Genomic DNA, 18,951 nt, shown 5'->3' with positions numbered 1-18,951 from the left:
TGCTAAAATCGAATAAGTTTAATGGAGTAATAAAAAAAACTGCAGCACAAACGCAGTGAATAGAGGGATTAAAAAGTGAAAAAGTGATCTCAGAAATTGCCTAAGAAAGTTATAAGATATTAAAAGTCAATTACTGTTATACATGACAATATATACGCCCAAGTGAATTTAATTAAAACGGAATAAAACAAAGAAGTGCTTTTAGCACGTAAATAAATAAAAAAATAACAACAAAGCAAATTCGCATAAATCGAAGACCATAAATATCTGTTCTGTTTCCAAAAATGTGAATTTTTCAATTTTGTTGATAACAACAAAGTGTGTCACACAAAATTTTTTGGTGATATTTACGTTGGTGAGTGAGTCTGATTAAATGTTTCCTCGGTGGAGAGAAAAGAAACGTAAATAAAAAAAAAAAAAATAAAACGCAATTTCATCATCATCTTGTTTAGGTTCTCCTTTTGAAATCTAAAAGGTCATTTAAGGTGTAGTGGCTCGATGGTCGATAGAAAAATTCGACTGTGGTGTAAAAGTACTTTTACTAGTTGTTGGTTTTGCAAGCGATAATCCTTTTATGTTCTCAGCATCCAACCCATCCAACGTCCATCATCTGTGCTCGGTTCTTTCATTTTTGTTTTCTTATCTCCACGTTCATTTGGCTGTGGTGTTTTTAATCAAAAGCAGATGCAGTCAGCCGGCCAGCCAAATCAATAACTCAACTATCAATGTAACGGCCATCACCTCTTCATGTTTGCTTCTTTTGCAAAGTCAAGTGTAAGTTTTCCCTTAATACATTAAACTCTGCTGTTGCTTCTGCTGCTACGATTGCGTTGTTGTTTTTTTTTCTTCTTCTGACACTGAATGCAATGCGTATGCATTGATAATGTTTGACAATGTGGAAATGTACACAATGGGGGTCTGGCTAGCTGGCTAGCTGTCTTGCTTATGCTTATCTATCATCGACTTTGAATTCAAATTCTGAGATGAAGACGGCTGCAGTTCATTAGGAAGCCTTATCGAATTTAGTTTCTTAGTTTGATACCTAGATGACGATCATTAATATAGCACTTTCTGCTTGCGGTTAGGTCAATGGACTCGGTGTAAAAGAAAATGTGGTCTTTGTCACGTACCTACATATGCATATGAATATTGTCGACGGTCAGTAGCTCTTTGACGTAACGATTAGAAATGTAAACAGAGAAAATTTAAGGTATTGGACTTGAGAGCAAATGGTGACGGAAAGCCTTCCAGCTTTTGAAAAAAAGAACTATTTATAAAGTAAAACTGGTAAACAATGGGGTTAAGAGTAAATGGTGGAAAACATCTACAGCGCTTCTTAGTGATATACAAATAACAATATTTGAGGCAATGTCTACACGTTTTCGTGTTTTTGTACATTTTCCAACTTATGGCGTAAAAAACCTTCCTAGAACGTTAAAAGGGGGAAATTTTTATTTAGAACACCTATACAGATTTGATAGTGTTTTGAAATTATGGACAGTCTTTTGTACAAATCACATGTGTAATGAACCGTTATTTTTGATTTATTTTTATAAAAATACTGGTAAAAGAGGCGTCAAGTGTTGCCTACTTTGTAAAATCTAGATTTTGGATAATTCTACCTTAGAAGCTGTCGTTTTTAATTCAAATGTTCGTGACGTGCTTGTTGTTGTAACAGTATATTGTTCTTAATTTAAAATTCCATCTATGGCATCAATCGTATAAAAGTAGATACGGAACGTATTCGAGCCAAAAATTCCCTGGTTCGCCGAAGATGGTAAACTATGGTATGGGTGGCAGTTGATCTTCAAGAACGACATACATGCGGTTGTTGTTGTAGCAGTGCCTTGTACACTGAGGCGGCAGCCCTTGCCATCGGGTCAATCCGGTACGTATAACCGGCTGCCATGGGATTGACATTCATTCGGTAGCTGTTCATCGTTTACGTTACCGTATCCTCGTGGATGGTATTGCATTTACTTTCTCTATAGGTTCGTTCTCTTATTGCTGAACCTCTTGATCTGCATTACGAAGATCCCAAGGGATGTGTCTTCGTAATGGATGCATATCGATAAGATGAGTATTTCGGCAGCTGCTGCAAGATACTGATAAGGATGGAGTTGGTCCACACTAGATCTGAGAAGACAGCCCATTCCCTTTTAGCATTTTAACCTGTCTAAATCTTATTCCACTGTGTGCTGCTGAAATAGCGAGGCCACACCGGCCAATTGCTTTGCATGTAGTCAACAAGATTTAGTTGTCAACACCCCAACAGTGCTGCCAGCAAGTAACATGAGGACCTTGTTGTTGTTGTTGTAGCCACATTTGCATTTGGAGGTGGCGATCCTCGCCAACCTGTTATATGCGAGCAGGCTCGTTCCGGTTTATACGACCGATTGCCGCGAGTTGGCCATTGCCTTTTTAAAGGCGCCAATAACTCGGCTTGTCGTATCGAGCATCATAGGCGCTCAGTATTTATGCAAGATTCGATGCCACCCGGCTTCTCACTGAGACTCTCCCCTCGATACCGCTGATTGTCCGCGACTGCCGCCTCAGCTACTCCGTATGGAGCATTCTTCTATCATCCACTTCGAATTTAAATTCTGAGATGAAGACGACTGCAGTTCATTAGGAAGCCTTGTGGTCTTTGTCACGTACCTATGTTTATGAATATTGTCGACGGTCAGTAGCTCTTTGACGTAATGATGATGAGAAATGTAAACAGAGAAAATTTAAGGTATTAGACTTGGGAGCAAATGTTGACTGAAAGTCTTTCAGCTTTTGAAAAAAAAAAAAAATAATTATTTATAAAGTTAAATTGGTAAACAACGGGGTTAAGAGTAAATGGTGGAAAATCTACAGCGCTTCTAAGTGATATACAAAAAAAAAAAAAAACAATACTCGAGGCAACGTCTATATGTTTTCGTGTTTTTGTAAATTGATTTACTACATTTTCCAACCTATGGCGTAACAAACCTTCCTAGAATGAGACGTGCAAGTTAAAAAGGGGAATTTTTATTTTCAATACCCATACAGATTTGATAAAGTGTTTTGAAATTATGGACAGTCTTTTTGTACAAATCATATTTTGTAATGAAATAATGGTTCATTTTGATATGATTTATTTTTATAAAAATACTGGTAAAAGAGATGTCAAGTGTTGCCTACTTTATAAAATCTAGATTTTGGATAATTCTACCGTAGCTGTCGTTTTTAATTCAAATGTTCGTGACGCGCTTGTTGTTGTAACAGTATATTGTCCTTAATTAAAAATTCCATCTATGGCATCAAATGTAAAAAAATAGGTAATGAGGCGCTGCATCATACGAAACGTATTCCAGTCAAAAATTCCCTGGTTGGCCGAAGAAGGTTAAATTTTTAAGGAGATATGGGTGGCGGACAAGAAGGACATACATTCGGTTGCTGTTCACCGTTTACGTTACCGTATCCTCGTGGATGGTATTTAGACCCGACCGCTTTCTCTAGAGGTTCTTTCTTGTATTGCTGAACCTCTTGATATGAATTACGAAGATCCAAAGGGACGTGTCTGTGCATTGGATGCATATCGATAAGATAAGTATTTTATTTCGATAGCCCAGAAAATACTGATAAGGATGGAGGGGGTACACAAGGGATCTGAGTAGACAGCCTATCCCATTTTAGCATTTTTATCTGTCTGAATCTTATTCCATTGTGTGCTGCTCAACTGTTGGAACGTAATTGAGCCAAAACTACTCTGGCTTGCCGGATAGGTCAATTTCTTCAGGTGTAATGGAAGGCGATCGTTCTCCAAGGATTACAATCAACCGGTAGCCATTTACCGCATCTGCTACCGTGTCTGCATGAATGTTGCCTAGACCTGCCTGATATGCTGCTTGTTCTAGAGGCTCTCTCTTGTGGCGCTATACCTCACGCTCTAGATCATGTAGATCTACCTTAAGGCTTCTGGGCGGTGGATATCTATCCACAAGAAAATAATTTGGATGGTCTCTGCGATAAAAGCCCCAAAGCACGGCAAATGTGTGCGGCGATGGCATGCAAAGCAGTTGTTGTGCTCTGCAGTCTTCGAAATCTATGTTGATGCTCGGCGAATGGAAATTCTCCTACGAGGCTCGGGAGGAGTGATGCCTCAAATGTCTTTGCTACTGGTGAGAGAAGGGAGATGGGTCTGTACGACTCCCCCTTACTCGGGTCCTTTCCAGGCTTCAACAGCGGGATCACTCTGCCCATTTTCCAGCCATCGGGAGCTATAAGAGTGTTCAAAGACAGTTTGAGGATAGTAGTAAGGTACTCAACTCCAGGTGAATCCAGATTCTTCAACATCAATGTAGAGATTCCGTCGGGGCCCAAAGCCTTAGATGATTTGGCGCCACGGATGACATTCGTAACTTCGCCCTGGGTAAATTGTGATGGTTCTTCATCGGCTCGGAGACAACGATTACGGCGTATGGCTCTCCTCCTTGCCCTGTCACTCTCGGGACGCACAATTAATTGACGGTTGAACTACCTGACGCATCTCCTTAGATCAGTCACGGTTATTTCGCCAAAAGTGACTGAGGTTCTGTCATACCGTCTACCGGGGTTCGAGAGTGACAATGACTTAACAGTAGACCACAGCTTGCCTACACCGGTGCCTCAGGAGATCAGGGTATGCAATGGGAAAGTCTGCCGAACTGCTGCACCTCCTCATTCACCGTGCAAAACGTGGACCTTTTAATCTGCTCTGCCAAAGCTATGCCTATGGAGAATGCCATGAAGTTTATTAAAGTCCCCTAGAACCAGACGATTATGGCCAGATAGTAACCCACTTATGTCGGGGTTGTAAGCTTGGCCCTTAATCGGGACATAGCTACCAAAAGGCGGTATGTACACGTTGTATAGCTCTATCTCGGCAGTACCGGACCTGACTGCTATCCTCATGCACTCCATGTAGAGGTCACTAGCGGCAGGCGCAGGCGAGATGGGTCTATATTGCACGGAATGATGTATCACGAAGGCCAATCCTCCACCTCCATTCCTTGAGGGACCTTACGTAGCACATTGTATCCGTAACAACTATGCAAGCTGCAGGTGTTGGTCAGCTTTGTCTCCTGGATCGCTGTGACCAATATATCTCTCCGACTCATGAAATCCACAATCTCATCGATCTTGCCACGGAGTCCGTTGCAGTTTAGCTGCAAAAACGGTACATTTCCCGGCACGATATGTTGGGGGGTCACATTGTCCGACGACGAGGACAAAGAAGGCGACGACGGCGACGCTTGTGACCCACTGCTGATTATGTTCGCACAGCATCTTGCGACATATCCAGTATGACTATACTCCCGTAGTGAGGTGAGGCCAGAGCAAGAACGGAAATGTACCCACTCCAAGCTCCGGTTACACCTCACCAACACCGACTGATGATGGAGGCGGTTCTGGCAAACCTAACAGAACCAGGGTCCGGGGTTCTATTCAATTCCGGCACGTACCTGAAGCGTGCGGAGAAGGCACTCTGGGATGTGCCTCTCCCATAACGAAAAAAGACGAAAACGTACACTGAGGCGGCAGACCTTGCCGATGAGGGTTCCGTCGGGTCAATCCGGTGCGCACAACCGGCTGCCATGGGATCGTTAAATCGTCATAGAATTTTACGACGATCAGAAATATACACAAATACTTTGCAGGGTCGGAAATGGATAACTCGATGTGTTGCAAATAAAATAGCTAAATGAATATACTCCCTATCCTATGATGGTGGTGGGTGTAAACAAAAACTTAAAGAACCACTCATCAAGACAATTAATGCATTTTAAAGCACCAACATTACTTGCTATTGTCGAATGAAGGCAAGTCAAAAGCAACGAAACTATGAATGCGTTATAACAGTGTATGGTAGCAATCTTTTCTCTGCTTCCTACCATCTAGGCTATCGGTGCTTACCTAACTCAAGCCCAATAAAAACCCAGATAACATTTGAAAATGAGTAAGCCAAATGAAAATGCCAGTGTGCATATAATATATTCGATATGCTCGAATGGGATTTCCCCTTTACAAATTTATCTCATAATGCACACTTATAAGCGTATCTAATTCCCTTCCACAAGTCTTGCCATTTGTATTGTCGATCTTTTTTCAATCACTCTTCTGTATAAGACTATAAGATTTATTTGTTCTAAATTTTTGTAATCACGCCTTTATCCTAAACCTAATGAATGTACGTTGACAATCAAATGTCAATCACATTTTCGAAAGGTGTTTTTATATCCATTAATGTTTTTATACCCTCCACCATAGGACGGGGGTATACTAACTTCGTCATTCTGTTTGTAACTCCTCGAAATATTCGTCTAAGACCCCATATAGTATATATATTCTTCGGCCCGTCTACATAGTGCCCAACATCTGTACTGAGAAGGCTCACAAATGATGGGCAATATGTAAACGGGCCGTAGGCTCGAAATGGGGCCTGAATCCTAGGATAGTACACTGGCTCTACAGGAGCGTGATTAGACCAATACTTACTTACGCCTCAGTGGTTTGTTGGACTGCAATGGAGAGAAAGTGCAACATAAGGACCATATAACAGGTCCAGAGAACATGTTGTCTTGGCATAGGCAGAGCGATGACGACCACGCCCACTCGAGCACTGGAGACTATTCTAGATATCCGACCCATTGACATACAGATTAAGTGTGAGGCAACCACTCCGGCTATGAGACTTTAGGTGATGGGAGAATGAATTGAGTATGGGAGCAGCTCATACTATCGCGGTATAATCGAGGTGACGATAGGAAACCTGGAAGGAAGGGAAGAGGTTTCCGATCGGATACCAGAGATGAACCTTGAAGTCGAGTGCGAGGCACTGCTGCCAGAGGCACAATCTTGGATTGACGGAACCCTAGTACTGCCATCTGGAAGATCATGTTACACGGATGGATCAAAGCTAGAGGACAGAGTGGGCCTGGGGGTTTACATTGAGAACCCAGGGACTGATATCTGTTTTAGACTACCTGGCCATAATACGATCCTGCAGGCGGAGATTCGGGCGATCACGGAATGCGTGAAGTGGTGTGGTGCTAACGCGAGGACGTCGATTGTGAACATCTTTACCGACAGTAAAATTGCCATAAGGGCGATAACAACCAGGACGGTAAGGTCACGAACAGTCTTGCAGGTAGGAGATTAAAGCCTTCTCTGAGGATGGGAAAATCCGCATCGTTTGGGTGCCGGGCCATAACAGAGTAAGGGGAAATGAAAGGGCAGACAATTTGGCGGTGAAGGCCAGAGGACTGCCGTCAATAAACATGGTTAACCCGAAGCCTTTTGGCTGGACGCAGTCCGATTTAAGGTAGTGGGCGAAGAATGCGCATGCAACATTGTGGAACAGCGAAACGGTCGGTAGGACGCGAAAATCCTATGGGGTCATCCAGATCGTGAGAAGACGAGGCTATTACTGAAAGGAAGCAAGAAGGAGGTCAGAATAGCTATTAGTATCATAACGGGACACATAGGACTACGAGCTCACTTATGTAAAATCGGTGCGACAAGTGATGGCATGTGTAGGGTATGCGGGGAAGATGATGAGACGTTGGAGCAATTCCTTTATCATTGCACGGCTTTCGCGTCCAACAGATATCCGTACTTAGGTGGAGACACAATATCAGACATGAACCAACTTAGAGGAGTGGTATTGTAAACAATTAAGGATTTTGTAAATAGCACGGAATTCCTAACTTAAAATTTTCTTTTTAGAGGTTACTTTATAGTTTTTAGAGCGCACAACAAGCCGATTACTTGCTTAGGTGTATGTCCGTAGTGGCATGGGGCGGATTGATATCTGCACCCTCTTTTCAACCTAACCCAACACAACCATATATATTCTTGATCCACATGACATGTCCGTCCGTCTGTCTGTCGAAAGCACGCTAACTTTCGAAGGAGTAAAGCTAGCCGATTGAAATTTTGCACAAATATTGGGTTGCCCAAAAAGTAATTGCGGATTTTTCATATAGTCGGCGTTGAAAAATCCGCAATTACTTTTTGGGCAACCCAATACTTCTTATTAGTGTAGTTCGGTTGGGATTGTAAATGGCCCAATACTTCTTATTAGTGTAGTTCGGTTGGGATTGTAAATGGCCCAATACTTCTTATTAGTGTAGTTCGGTTGGGATTGTAAATGGGCTATATCCGTTCATGTTTTGATATAGCTGCCATATAAACCGATCTTGAATCTTGACTTCCTGAGCGTCTAGAGGGCACAATTCTTATCCGATTTGGCTGAAATTTAGGATGACGTGTTTTGTTATGACTTCCAACAACTGTGCTGAGTATAGTGGAAACCGGTTCATAACCTGATATAGCTGTCATATAAACCGATCTGTGGTCTTTACTTCTTGAGCCTCTAGAGGGCGCAGATACTATCCGATTTGGCTGAAATTTAGCGTGACGTGTTTTGTTACGATTTCCAACAACTGTGCAAAGTATGGTTTAAATCGGTTCGTAACCTTATATAGCTGTCATATAAACCGATCTGGGATCTTGACTTCTTGAGCCTCTAGAAGGCGTAAATTTTGAACAACGGCTTTTCCCATAACGTCCAACGTACGTGTCAATTCGGTACGTACGTATCAAATGCGGTCCAACGTACGTGTCAAATGCTTTCTATAGCCTGATACAGCTCCCATATAAACCGAACTCCCTATTTTACTTCTTTAGCTTCTAATGCGCGCAATTCCTATCCGATTTGGTTGAAATTTGGTATGACCTATTTTGTTATGACTTCCAACAACTGTACTAAGTATGGTTCAAATCGGTCCATAACCTGATATAGATGTCATATAAACCGATCTGGGATCTTGACTTCTTGAGCCACTAGAGGGCCCAATTATTATCCGATTTGGCCTTGACCTTCAACATACGACAAATTTGATGCATGGTGGAGGGTAGGAGGCTAGCGTAGCGCAGAGGTTAGCATGTCCGCCTATGACGCTGAACGCCTGGGTTCGAATCCTGGCGAGACTATCAGAAAAAAATTTTCTGCCGTGGGTTTCCCCTCCCAATGCTGGCAACATTTGTGAGGTACTATGCCATGTAAAACTTCTCTCCAAAGAGGTGTCGCACTGCTGCACGCCGTTCGGACTCGGCTATAAAAAGGAGGCCCCTTATCATTGAGCTTAAACGTGAATCGGTCTGCACTCATTTATATGTGAGAAGTTTGCCCCTGTTCCTTTGTGGAATGTTCATGGGCAAAATTTGAAATTTTTGGTGGAGGGTATATAAGATTCGGCCCGGCCGAACTTAGCACCCTTTTACTTGTTTTACATACTCTCACATACTCTCACATAGTCGAATTATTTTATTTTTATTTACAATTTAAAATTATCATTTGCGTTGAGATTTATTAATTGTTTTTCTCATTTTGGCATGAGTAGAAGTGAACGCAAAAAGTGGAAAGAAAAAACTCTGAAATTATCACGCATCGTTGGCTGTTATAAAAAAGTGAAAATAATTAATGAACATGTGCCAGTATGTGCGGCGGTATCGACGATAAACAATTGTGTGGAGAGTATGAGTAGTTATTTAGATTTTAGGGATTGATGTTTAACCCCATGTTTTTTGGGATATTTTTAATAAACCATATTTGTATTAATGAAACAGCAGCAACCGATAGCAACTGATTTCAATATAATAATATGAAGACCAGCATATTATTCGATAAATATATATAGTTATATCTGTCTGGCAGGTCTTTGTATGTAGGTCGCAGAGGTCCAAATCGCAGTCAGGTTTGAAAGCGATGCTTTTTGAGGTCTATATTCGGTCTGTGCCGCCAGGGTTGTGCTTTGTCTGATACTACTTGCGATGATGAAGGAGAACGGCTATAAATGCAGTTCCATTCTGAATACTGTGAATGCGATAGGAAAACTGAGGAAGATATCAGACTACCTGGCACATTCAAAAATAATAAAAAGAACACATATGCTTTTTTGTTGACTTCTCTGCCGCTTTTGACATGATACTCATTGTTTTAAAAACTAGCCAGAGTGGGACTTCCTACGAAGGTCATAAATATATTGCGACTCATATATAGCGGCACTATGATTCAGGTATGGGACGGCTCATCATTATCTGAGTCCAGTTTTGTTCGCGCTGTATTTAAATGATCTATACGATGTTCTACCCACGGGTGTTCGAATTGGGGATGCCGAAATTTGGACTCCCCTGTGGAATTACAGTCGATGATTGATGGAGCCTAAGTCTTAACTTAACGAAATCTAAAATTGTCATCTTCAGAAAGGGTAGGACAATTAGCGGAAGTTTTTGAGGTCACTCAGGGGGTTAGACAAGGGTGTTTACTGAGTCCAGTTTTATTCGCGCTGTATTTAAATGATCTACACGATGTAGACCACGGGTGTTCGAATTGGGGATGCCGAAATTTGGACTCCCCTGTGGAATTATCGGACTCCCCTGTGGAATTACAGTCGATGATTGATGGAGCCTAAGTCTTAACTTAACGAAATCTAAAATTGTCATCTTCAGAAAGGGTAGGACAATTGGCGGAAGTTTTTGAGGTCACTCAGGGGATTAGACAAGGGTGTTTATTGAGTCCAGTTTTGTTCGCGCTGTATTTAAATGATCTACACGACGTTTTACCCACAGGTGTTCGAATTGGGGATGCCGAAATTTGGACTCCCCTGTGGAATTACAGTCGATGATTGATGGTGCCCAAATCTTAACTTAACGAAATCTAAAATTGTCATCTTCAGAAAGGGTAGGAGAATTGGCAGAAGTTTGACATGGTATTATGGTACTGGTCCCATAGAAGTTTTCAATGAGTATTAATATCTGGGTGTGAATCTGACTTATAACCTGTCTTTTACGAAACATCTCTCGAACAAGCTACAGTCTGCGAAAATTGCAATAAACTCCATGTGGCTCCACTACATTCACAACGGAAGAATCCAGATTTCTAATAAGATGAAAATATTTGACGCAGCCGCTAATGCAATCCTATTTTATGGAGCTCAAAAATGGGGGGTATGAACGGTATGATCAGGTAGAGAAGCTATTCAGGTTTTTTTTATACCCTACACCACCACTGTGGTATTATAGATTTGTGCATTTGTTTGTAACGCTAAAAAGGAGACCCATTGATAGGTATACCGATCGACTCAGAATCACTTTCTGATTCGATTTAGCCATGTCCGTCTGTCCGTCCGTCCGTCTGTGAGTCCATGTATTCTTGAAATCAAAGTGCAGGTCGTATTTGTTGTCCAATCATCACGAAATTTTGAACATATCACTTTTTTGGCCCAAGGACGAACGCTATTTTTGATGAAAATCGGTTCAGATTTAGATATAGGCTCTCATATATATGTATTGCCCGATTTGCACTTAAATGGCCATAGTAGCTACAATTTTCAACCGATCTGCACAAAACTTGGCACGGACTGTTTCGTTACTGATTTTAACTTACATACAACATTTCATCAAAATCGGTTTAGATTTAGATATAGCTCCCACATATATATATATATATATATATATATATATATATATATATATATATATATATATATATATATATATATATATATATATATCGCCCGATTTGCACTTAAATGGCCATTGTAGCTACAATTTTCAACCGATCTGCACAAAATTGGACATAGATTGTTTTGTTACTGTTTTTAACATATCTGCAAATTTTTATCCAAATCAGTTCAGATTTAGATATAGCTCCCATATATATGAATCGCCCGATTTGCACTTAAATGGCCGTATTGGCTAAAATTTTCAACCGATCTGCACAAAATTTGGCACGGATGGTACTACTGATCTTAACATATATGCCAGAATTCAACAAAATTAGTTCAGATTTGGATATAGCTCCAATATTTGTATCGCCCGATTTACACTTATAAGGCTGTAATAAACACAATTTGTAACCGATTTCCACAAAATTTGGCACGGATTGTTTTGTTACTGATCTTAACATGTGTGCGAGATTTCATCAAAATCGGCTCAGATTTGAATATAGCTCGAATATATAGTATCGCCCGATTTGTACTTATAAGGCTGTAATAAACACAATTTGTAACCAATCCGCACAAAATTTGGCGCGGATTTTTTTGTTACTGATCTTAACATGTGTGCGAGATTTCATCAAAATCGGTTCAGATTTGGTTGAAGCACCCATATATATATATCGCCAGATTTTCCCTTGCACTCAGTATTTAATTAAGTTTAATTAAGTCAGTGCCACCTGACTCCTCACTGAGACTCTGCTCTCGAAAATCGATGACTGCCCGCGGCCGCATTTTCAGCTACTCCGCATAAAATCGGAACTTTCCACCATCCGCAACCAGTGGACGCGCCCGTAGCTTTCAGCTAAGCTTTCCGTGATAAAGATGGACAACACACAAGTCGGAGCTCAAAGTTCCAGCCTGTGTGGTGCTCATAGTTATCCCGTATCAGCCGGGTTTTATTGGTAATCAGAATATTAATTTTGTTGATTCGCTCAGATGTCTTGGTATAATGCTTGATCCGAAGCTTAGTTTTGAGAATCATGTAAATATCATTTCCAATAAGATTTGCTTTGTTTAGAGAAGATTATACGCCCTTAGATCTTACACACCCAGGCATGTAAGAGTTCGTTTGGCGCACTCTCTATTGATGTCTCTTGTTAATTATGGTATTGAAGTTTATTGTGGGACTTGGTCCTACAATTTAGGCAGAATAGAGAGAATTGTGAGAAAGATTCTTAGATATGTTTTTAAGATTGGAGTTCGTGACCATGATTGGGTTGATCTATTCACATCTGAATTCTTAGGTTGTTCTTTTCATTATTTCATCAATCTACGTACAGTTCTACATTTGTATAGAATCATGAAAAGTGGACAATCCGAGATCTTGGTGAATAATTTTTCCTTCTTAAGTTTGACCGATTATTCGTTCGTCAATATACGAGCAATCCTTTTTGGTCAGAGTTTATCGGGTTCGAAATCTTTTGCCTAGTTCTTTAAAAACTTTTCTATTTTTCTAGTTTTTCTTATCGCAAGAAACTTTTGAGTTGCCTGATTTTAAGTGGCAAATTAATGTACTCTGTCTCATCTGGCTGATTTAGGACCTTTTATTTTGATCTCAAATGAAATATTCATGTGGCTTGGGACCCATTTTAATTTAATTCATTTTAATATAATATCAATGATATTATTCTTTTCAAAGTAGATTATTGGTCTCAAAAATACAATAAAAAAAACACGGCCACGAATTTTATTAGGCAATTCTTGGAGCTAACGACTTCCCCATTTGGACAACTAATACACTATTAAGCAAAGCTAAGAAAGGTCTTGGGAAAATAATTGACGGAAAGCAGAATACAGAAGCTCAGGCATTGTGAGCCATACACAGGCTGGAACTTGGAGGTCCGATCTGTGTTGGGGTTCATCGATGTCACGAGAAGCTTAGCTACAAGCTACCGGGCGCGTCCACAGTTTGCGGATAGTGGAATGCTCCATACGGAGTAGCTGCAACTGCAGTCGCGGACAATCAGCGGTATCGAGCCAATAGTCTCATTAAGAGGCCGGACGGCACCAGCTCTGGCGTACTCCCCTACGGAAAATAGACACTACCGGTCAAAGTTGTTCTGATTATCGTCCAATCTCCATTCTTTCAGCATTATCGAAGGCATTTGAAATATCAATAAGGGATCAACTTGTGAATTATCTTAATCGGTTTTCATTGATTGACCCTTATCAATCGGGTTTTAGAAAACACCACAGTACCACATCTCTTATGGTCAAACTTACTGATGAGATCAGACGTGCTGTTGATAAAGGCAATTCCTGTATTCTAGCCGCACTAGACCTCAGCAAAGCTTTCGATTCTGTTGACCATGACATTCTTTTTTTTAAACTCTTTAACAATTTCAATTTTTCACATACCTCTTGTAGACTTATGTCTTTTTTGTCAAATCGTTCGCAGTATGTAGTCTGCCATGATCGTTTTTCTACTGGTTAATTCTATTTCTACTGGTGTACCCCAAGGTTCTGTCTTGGGACCTGTTTTGTTTATGCTCTAAGTTAATGACGTTCGTTCTTGGGTACCACATGTAGACTAAGCAATATATACCGATGATTTTCAGTTGTTAATTACAACTGACTCTGGTACGTTAGAAAGTTGCATCTCGAACCTTGATGAAGAAGATATTGGACGAGTTTGTCAATGGGCTCTGTCAAATAACTTAACAATTAACATTGGTAAAACAAAATGCGTGGTATTCAATAGCTCACATCACCAATACTCTCCTCAAAATATTATTGTTGAAAACAATGTTGTCACATCGACTGATACTATGACCTCATTGGGCTTTGTAATTGATTCTGATATTGTATTCTCCTTGCACATTGCACATATCTGCTCCAAACTAAACTTTATACTTAAAAAGCTCTACAATTTGAATGTTATTTTACCCACACAAATAAATTATAGCTGGCTCATTCGTTGCTGATGCCTCATACATTGTATGGTGCTGAGGTATATTCCGGATCCAATAGGACTAATCTGCTTAGGCTTCAAACGTGTTTCCATAGCATACTACGGTTTGTTTACGGTCGTCGTTGTAGACGAGACTATGAATACTTTGCAAAAGAATTACTTGAATGTTCTTTTAGCACTTTTTCAATATTAGATGCCTCTGCTTTTTCTTCAATATCCTTAAGTACCATGAACACAGTTACCTTCTTCCTTACTTTCAATTCTTGCACTCAACCCTGAACTCTCAAATTCGTATTGAAAGTTCCAATCATGTTGTATTTGAAAGATAATTTGTAATACGCTTGTCTAGGCTATGGTATACTCTTCCTACTAGTCTTAAAAACATCTCAGTATGTCAACAAACTTTTAAGTCTAAGCTAATCCAACATTTCTTATAGGCAACTCGATTGAATTCCTTTTCATCACTGATGATATCTCACATTTGCTGCTTTTTCTTGGTGTTTGAACGGATAATTGTGCGTTAGAGACTATGTTAGTAATTTTTTAAAAATTAGCGCAGAGGTTATCATGTCCGCCTATGAAATTTTCCAATCTCTCAATGTAAAGCCCGGATGGGCGATGTTTGATTAATAAAAATGAATGGATGAAAATATTAAGTGCCTGTGATGCTCGATACGACAAGGCGATTTATTGGCGCCTTTAAATAATTAATTGCCACCCTGTTCCTGCGGCGATCGGTCCCTTGGGCCGGAATGAGCTTGCTCATCTACAGGATCGCCACCTCCACATGAAAATGTGTCTACAACAACAACTACTGGCATGTTAAGCGCTCACTTACATAGGTTCCCGATCACAATGATTATACGCGAAACGAGTAGATAGACAAGTATTGCAAAGAAGTACTCGTCCTGGGTGAGCCCAACGATTTGCAGTCCCACAAAAATGCCATTTGTCCAATTACTAGTAGAAGGGATTATCGGTAAGAAGGCGGCCGCAGGACGAACGCATTACTTGCTTTCGCAAGTTCGAAGCACATTTTCTAAAACCACTGCACAAAGCATATATCTGCCACAATAAAAAGCTCCCGGCACGGGATAACTATGAGCACAGGCTGGAACTTTGAACTTTCATCTCTGTGGTGTTCTTTGTTATCAAGAGAAGCTTAGCTGGAAGCACCGAGCGCGTCCACAGGTTGCGGTTAGTGGATTGCTCCATACGGAATAGCAACTGCGGACAATCAGCGGTATCGAGTGGAGAGTCTCAGTGAGAGGTCGTGTGGTACCGGTTTGTGTTTAAATATTGAGTGCCTATGGTGTTCGATACGACAAGGCGAGTTATTGGCGCCTTTAAATAATTAATGGCCAACATGTTTCCGCAGCAATCGGTCGTATAGACCGGAACTAGCTTGCTCGCCTATAAGAGATTGACGAGGGTCGCCAACTCCACATTCAAATATGGCTTCATAATAATCCAAACACAGTACTCTATGTAGTAAAAAGGGCGCAAAAAGCTCGAGCAAAACCAGTATTCCTATATTTAAAATTGGTTCTAGATGGAAGAAATTTGGTCCTTAGTGCTATAGTTGTATTTATCATAACAGTTACACTGCTCTGGACTGTCCATAGAAGGTTAAAGGAAGCCAATGTCATGAATAGGCCCTATCATCATGAGCTACTATATTTTGGTTAGGAGGTCGAGACTGGTTAGGAGATGCCAGAAGTTTTTTCGGACCATACGGAAGGCTGCCAGGGTCTGGATCCTGGGCCATCAAAAGAATAGTGGGTATATTCATACCCATACCCATATGGAGATGAGGTCCTATTAGTGAATCCTCCTGTGAGTGAATACTACTTTCCGTACCCGAATACCGCCTTGTAATATCAAGTATCCCAGGCGCTTAGTTTTTAAGCAAGACACGGTGCCGTCCGACCTTTCACTGAGTCTCTCCTCCTTATACTGCTGATTGTCCGCGACTTCAGTTGCAACTACTCCGTAACTTTACCACTGTCAACCCTGATGTGGTTGACTGGACAAAGCTTCTTCTTTTTTTATATCCTCCACCATAGGGTAGGGAATACCAATTTCGTTATTCTTCTTGTAACACATCGAAATATTGATCTGAGTCCAAACAAAGTATATATATTCCTGATCATCTTGACATTCCTAGTCGATTTTTTCATGCCCGTCCGTCTGTCCATCGTTTTAGTGTAGGTCGTATTAGTGAGGATCATATCGATTTATGTTTTGATATAGCTGATATCTCGGATCTTGACTTCTAGAGCCTCTAGGGGGCGCAACTCATATCCGATGTAGCGGAAATTTTATATGAGATATTCCGTTATGGCTTAGTATGGGTTATATCGTTTCATAACCTGATTTTGTCGCCGTATAAACCGGATTTTGAATTCTTAAGCTTCTAGAGTTCGCAATTCCTATCTGATTTGGCTGAAATTTTGCATGATGTGTTTTTGTACTTCCAACAACAATGCTAAGTATGATTCGAAACGGTTCATAACCAAAACCGATCTTTAGATTTGACTTTCTAGGCCTATAAGAAGGCGTGACATTTCGCATTTATAATTTTGCCATGACTTCCAACAACCAAATATGATTCAAATAGGTCCATAATCTGATATTGCTTCCATATAAACCGAACTGCCGATTTGCCTTATTGAGCCTCTAAAAGGAGCAATTATTATCAGATTTGGCTGACATTTTTCACAATGACTTCTATGACTTCCAAGTATGCCCTGAATCGGTCTATATCCTGATATAGCTCTCATATAAACCTATCTTCGTTTGCACTTCTTGAGCCCCTGCAAATGCAAATTTGCCCATGAACATTCCATTTAAGAACTGGGGCTAACTTCTCACAAATCAATGAATGCTGTCCGATTTAATTTTAAGTTCAATGATAAAGGGCCTCCTTTTTATAGACGAGTCCGAACGGCATGCCGCAGAGCGACACCTCTTTGGGTAGAAGTTTTTACATGGCAAATTACCTCACAAATGTCGGCGGCTTTAGGAGGGGATAACCACCGCTGAAAATTTTTCTGATGTCCCTGCCAGGATTCGAACCCAGGCGTTCAGCGTCGTGATGCGAAGCCATATGGCCATGAATTAGTCCAGACGAGGTATTTGCGAGTAATCTTTCTTTATTTTGAGCAAAGAGACATGCTAACCTTTGCGCTACGATGGCCACCGTTGAGCCCCTAGCCCCTAGAGAGCGCAATTCTTTCTCCGATTTAGCTGAAATGTTCTCTAACATTCAAACCAAGTATGGCCCGAATCGGTGCATAACCTGACAAATGGGATCCATGGTGGAGACTATATAAGATTCGGCCCTGCCGAACTTACCACGCTTTTATTTTTTTTTCGCTCTTCTAGGGCGAACAATGATCCTAAGGCTTCCGAGTGAAGAGACTAGCAACTGCATCGTGCCATTCAATCTAATCTAAACTAGCCTAGGGGATATTAGAGTATCTAAAGACCTGTTTATTGTCCATAAGGACGATTGCTGCGGGAGCATCATGGCCATTGATTATTTAAAGGCGCCAATAGTTTGTCTTGTCATGTCGAGTATCGCAAGCACCCAGTATTTAAACAAGAGCCGATAATGCTGGCAGCTCCCGGCACGGGATAGCTGTGAGCACCACACAAGCTGCAGCATTGAGGTCCAATCTGTGTGGTGTTCATTGCTGTCACGAGAAGCTTAGCTGCGAGCTACCGGGCGCGTCCACAGGTTGCGGATAGCGGAATGCTCCATCCGGAGTAGCTGTAACTGCAGTCGCGGAAAATCAGCGGTATCAAGCGGAGAGTCTCATTGAGAGGTCGGGTGGCACCGGCACTTGCACAAATACGGAGTGCCCACGATGATCGAGTTATTGGCGCCTTTAAATAACCAATGGCCACCCTGTTCCGGCGGCTCACCGACATGAGCTTGACGAGGATCGCCCCCTCCACATGAAAATCTGGTTACAACAACAACATGCTCGCAGTTTATAGTTCAAACTTGCGAGGTTTTTATAGTTATCCCGTGTTGGTACCTGGTCACATTCGACCTAGTTAGTAGATTTTTCTGGAAATCAGGGCTTGCATTAACAAATAGAACAATCCAAGACCTGTCTGCTGTCCAAATTTAAAACGGACATCTTTTACATTAAACCCGGCTCGGCATGGCTATGAGCACCCCATGGTTTGGAACTCGGAACTCCGATTTGTGTGATGAGCATTGTCATCACGAGAACCTCAGCTAAGGGTTGGTTATGTTTTGAATGTTACTGCCATGTTTAGAACTCAAGCATTCACTGTCACTGGTGGAAATGCTAACCTCTGCGCCACAATGGACTTCATTGAGCAACAATCATTGCAATTACAGCAGACCTTCAGATTTTTGTTTGGGTTTTTCATTCCGATGAAATTGCAATTTGAGCTACATAAATAAAAAAGACCAATTCAAAATTTTAAATT

At 41.0% G+C, this 18,951-nt stretch overlaps 1 protein-coding gene across 2 annotated transcripts in view; it reads left to right on the top strand.

Moving 5' to 3' along the window:
- Positions 1-18,951, top strand: part of LOC106085788 (lysosomal-trafficking regulator) — a 65,751-nt gene continuing 46,800 nt past the window's right edge. The window contains exon 1 of one of the 2 annotated variants that reach the window (XM_013250202.2): positions 1-355. The gene's annotated coding sequence lies outside the window, so the exon portion shown is untranslated. Of the gene's footprint in view, positions 356-695; positions 775-18,951 lie in introns of those variants that run through there. The other variant, XM_059361216.1, reaches the window with a different exon arrangement.

This window comes from Stomoxys calcitrans, chromosome 1, assembly GCF_963082655.1.
Source record: "Stomoxys calcitrans chromosome 1, idStoCalc2.1, whole genome shotgun sequence".
Lineage (NCBI taxonomy): Eukaryota > Metazoa > Arthropoda > Insecta > Diptera > Muscidae > Stomoxys > Stomoxys calcitrans.
This window is presented reverse-complemented; position numbering and strand designations above follow the sequence as displayed.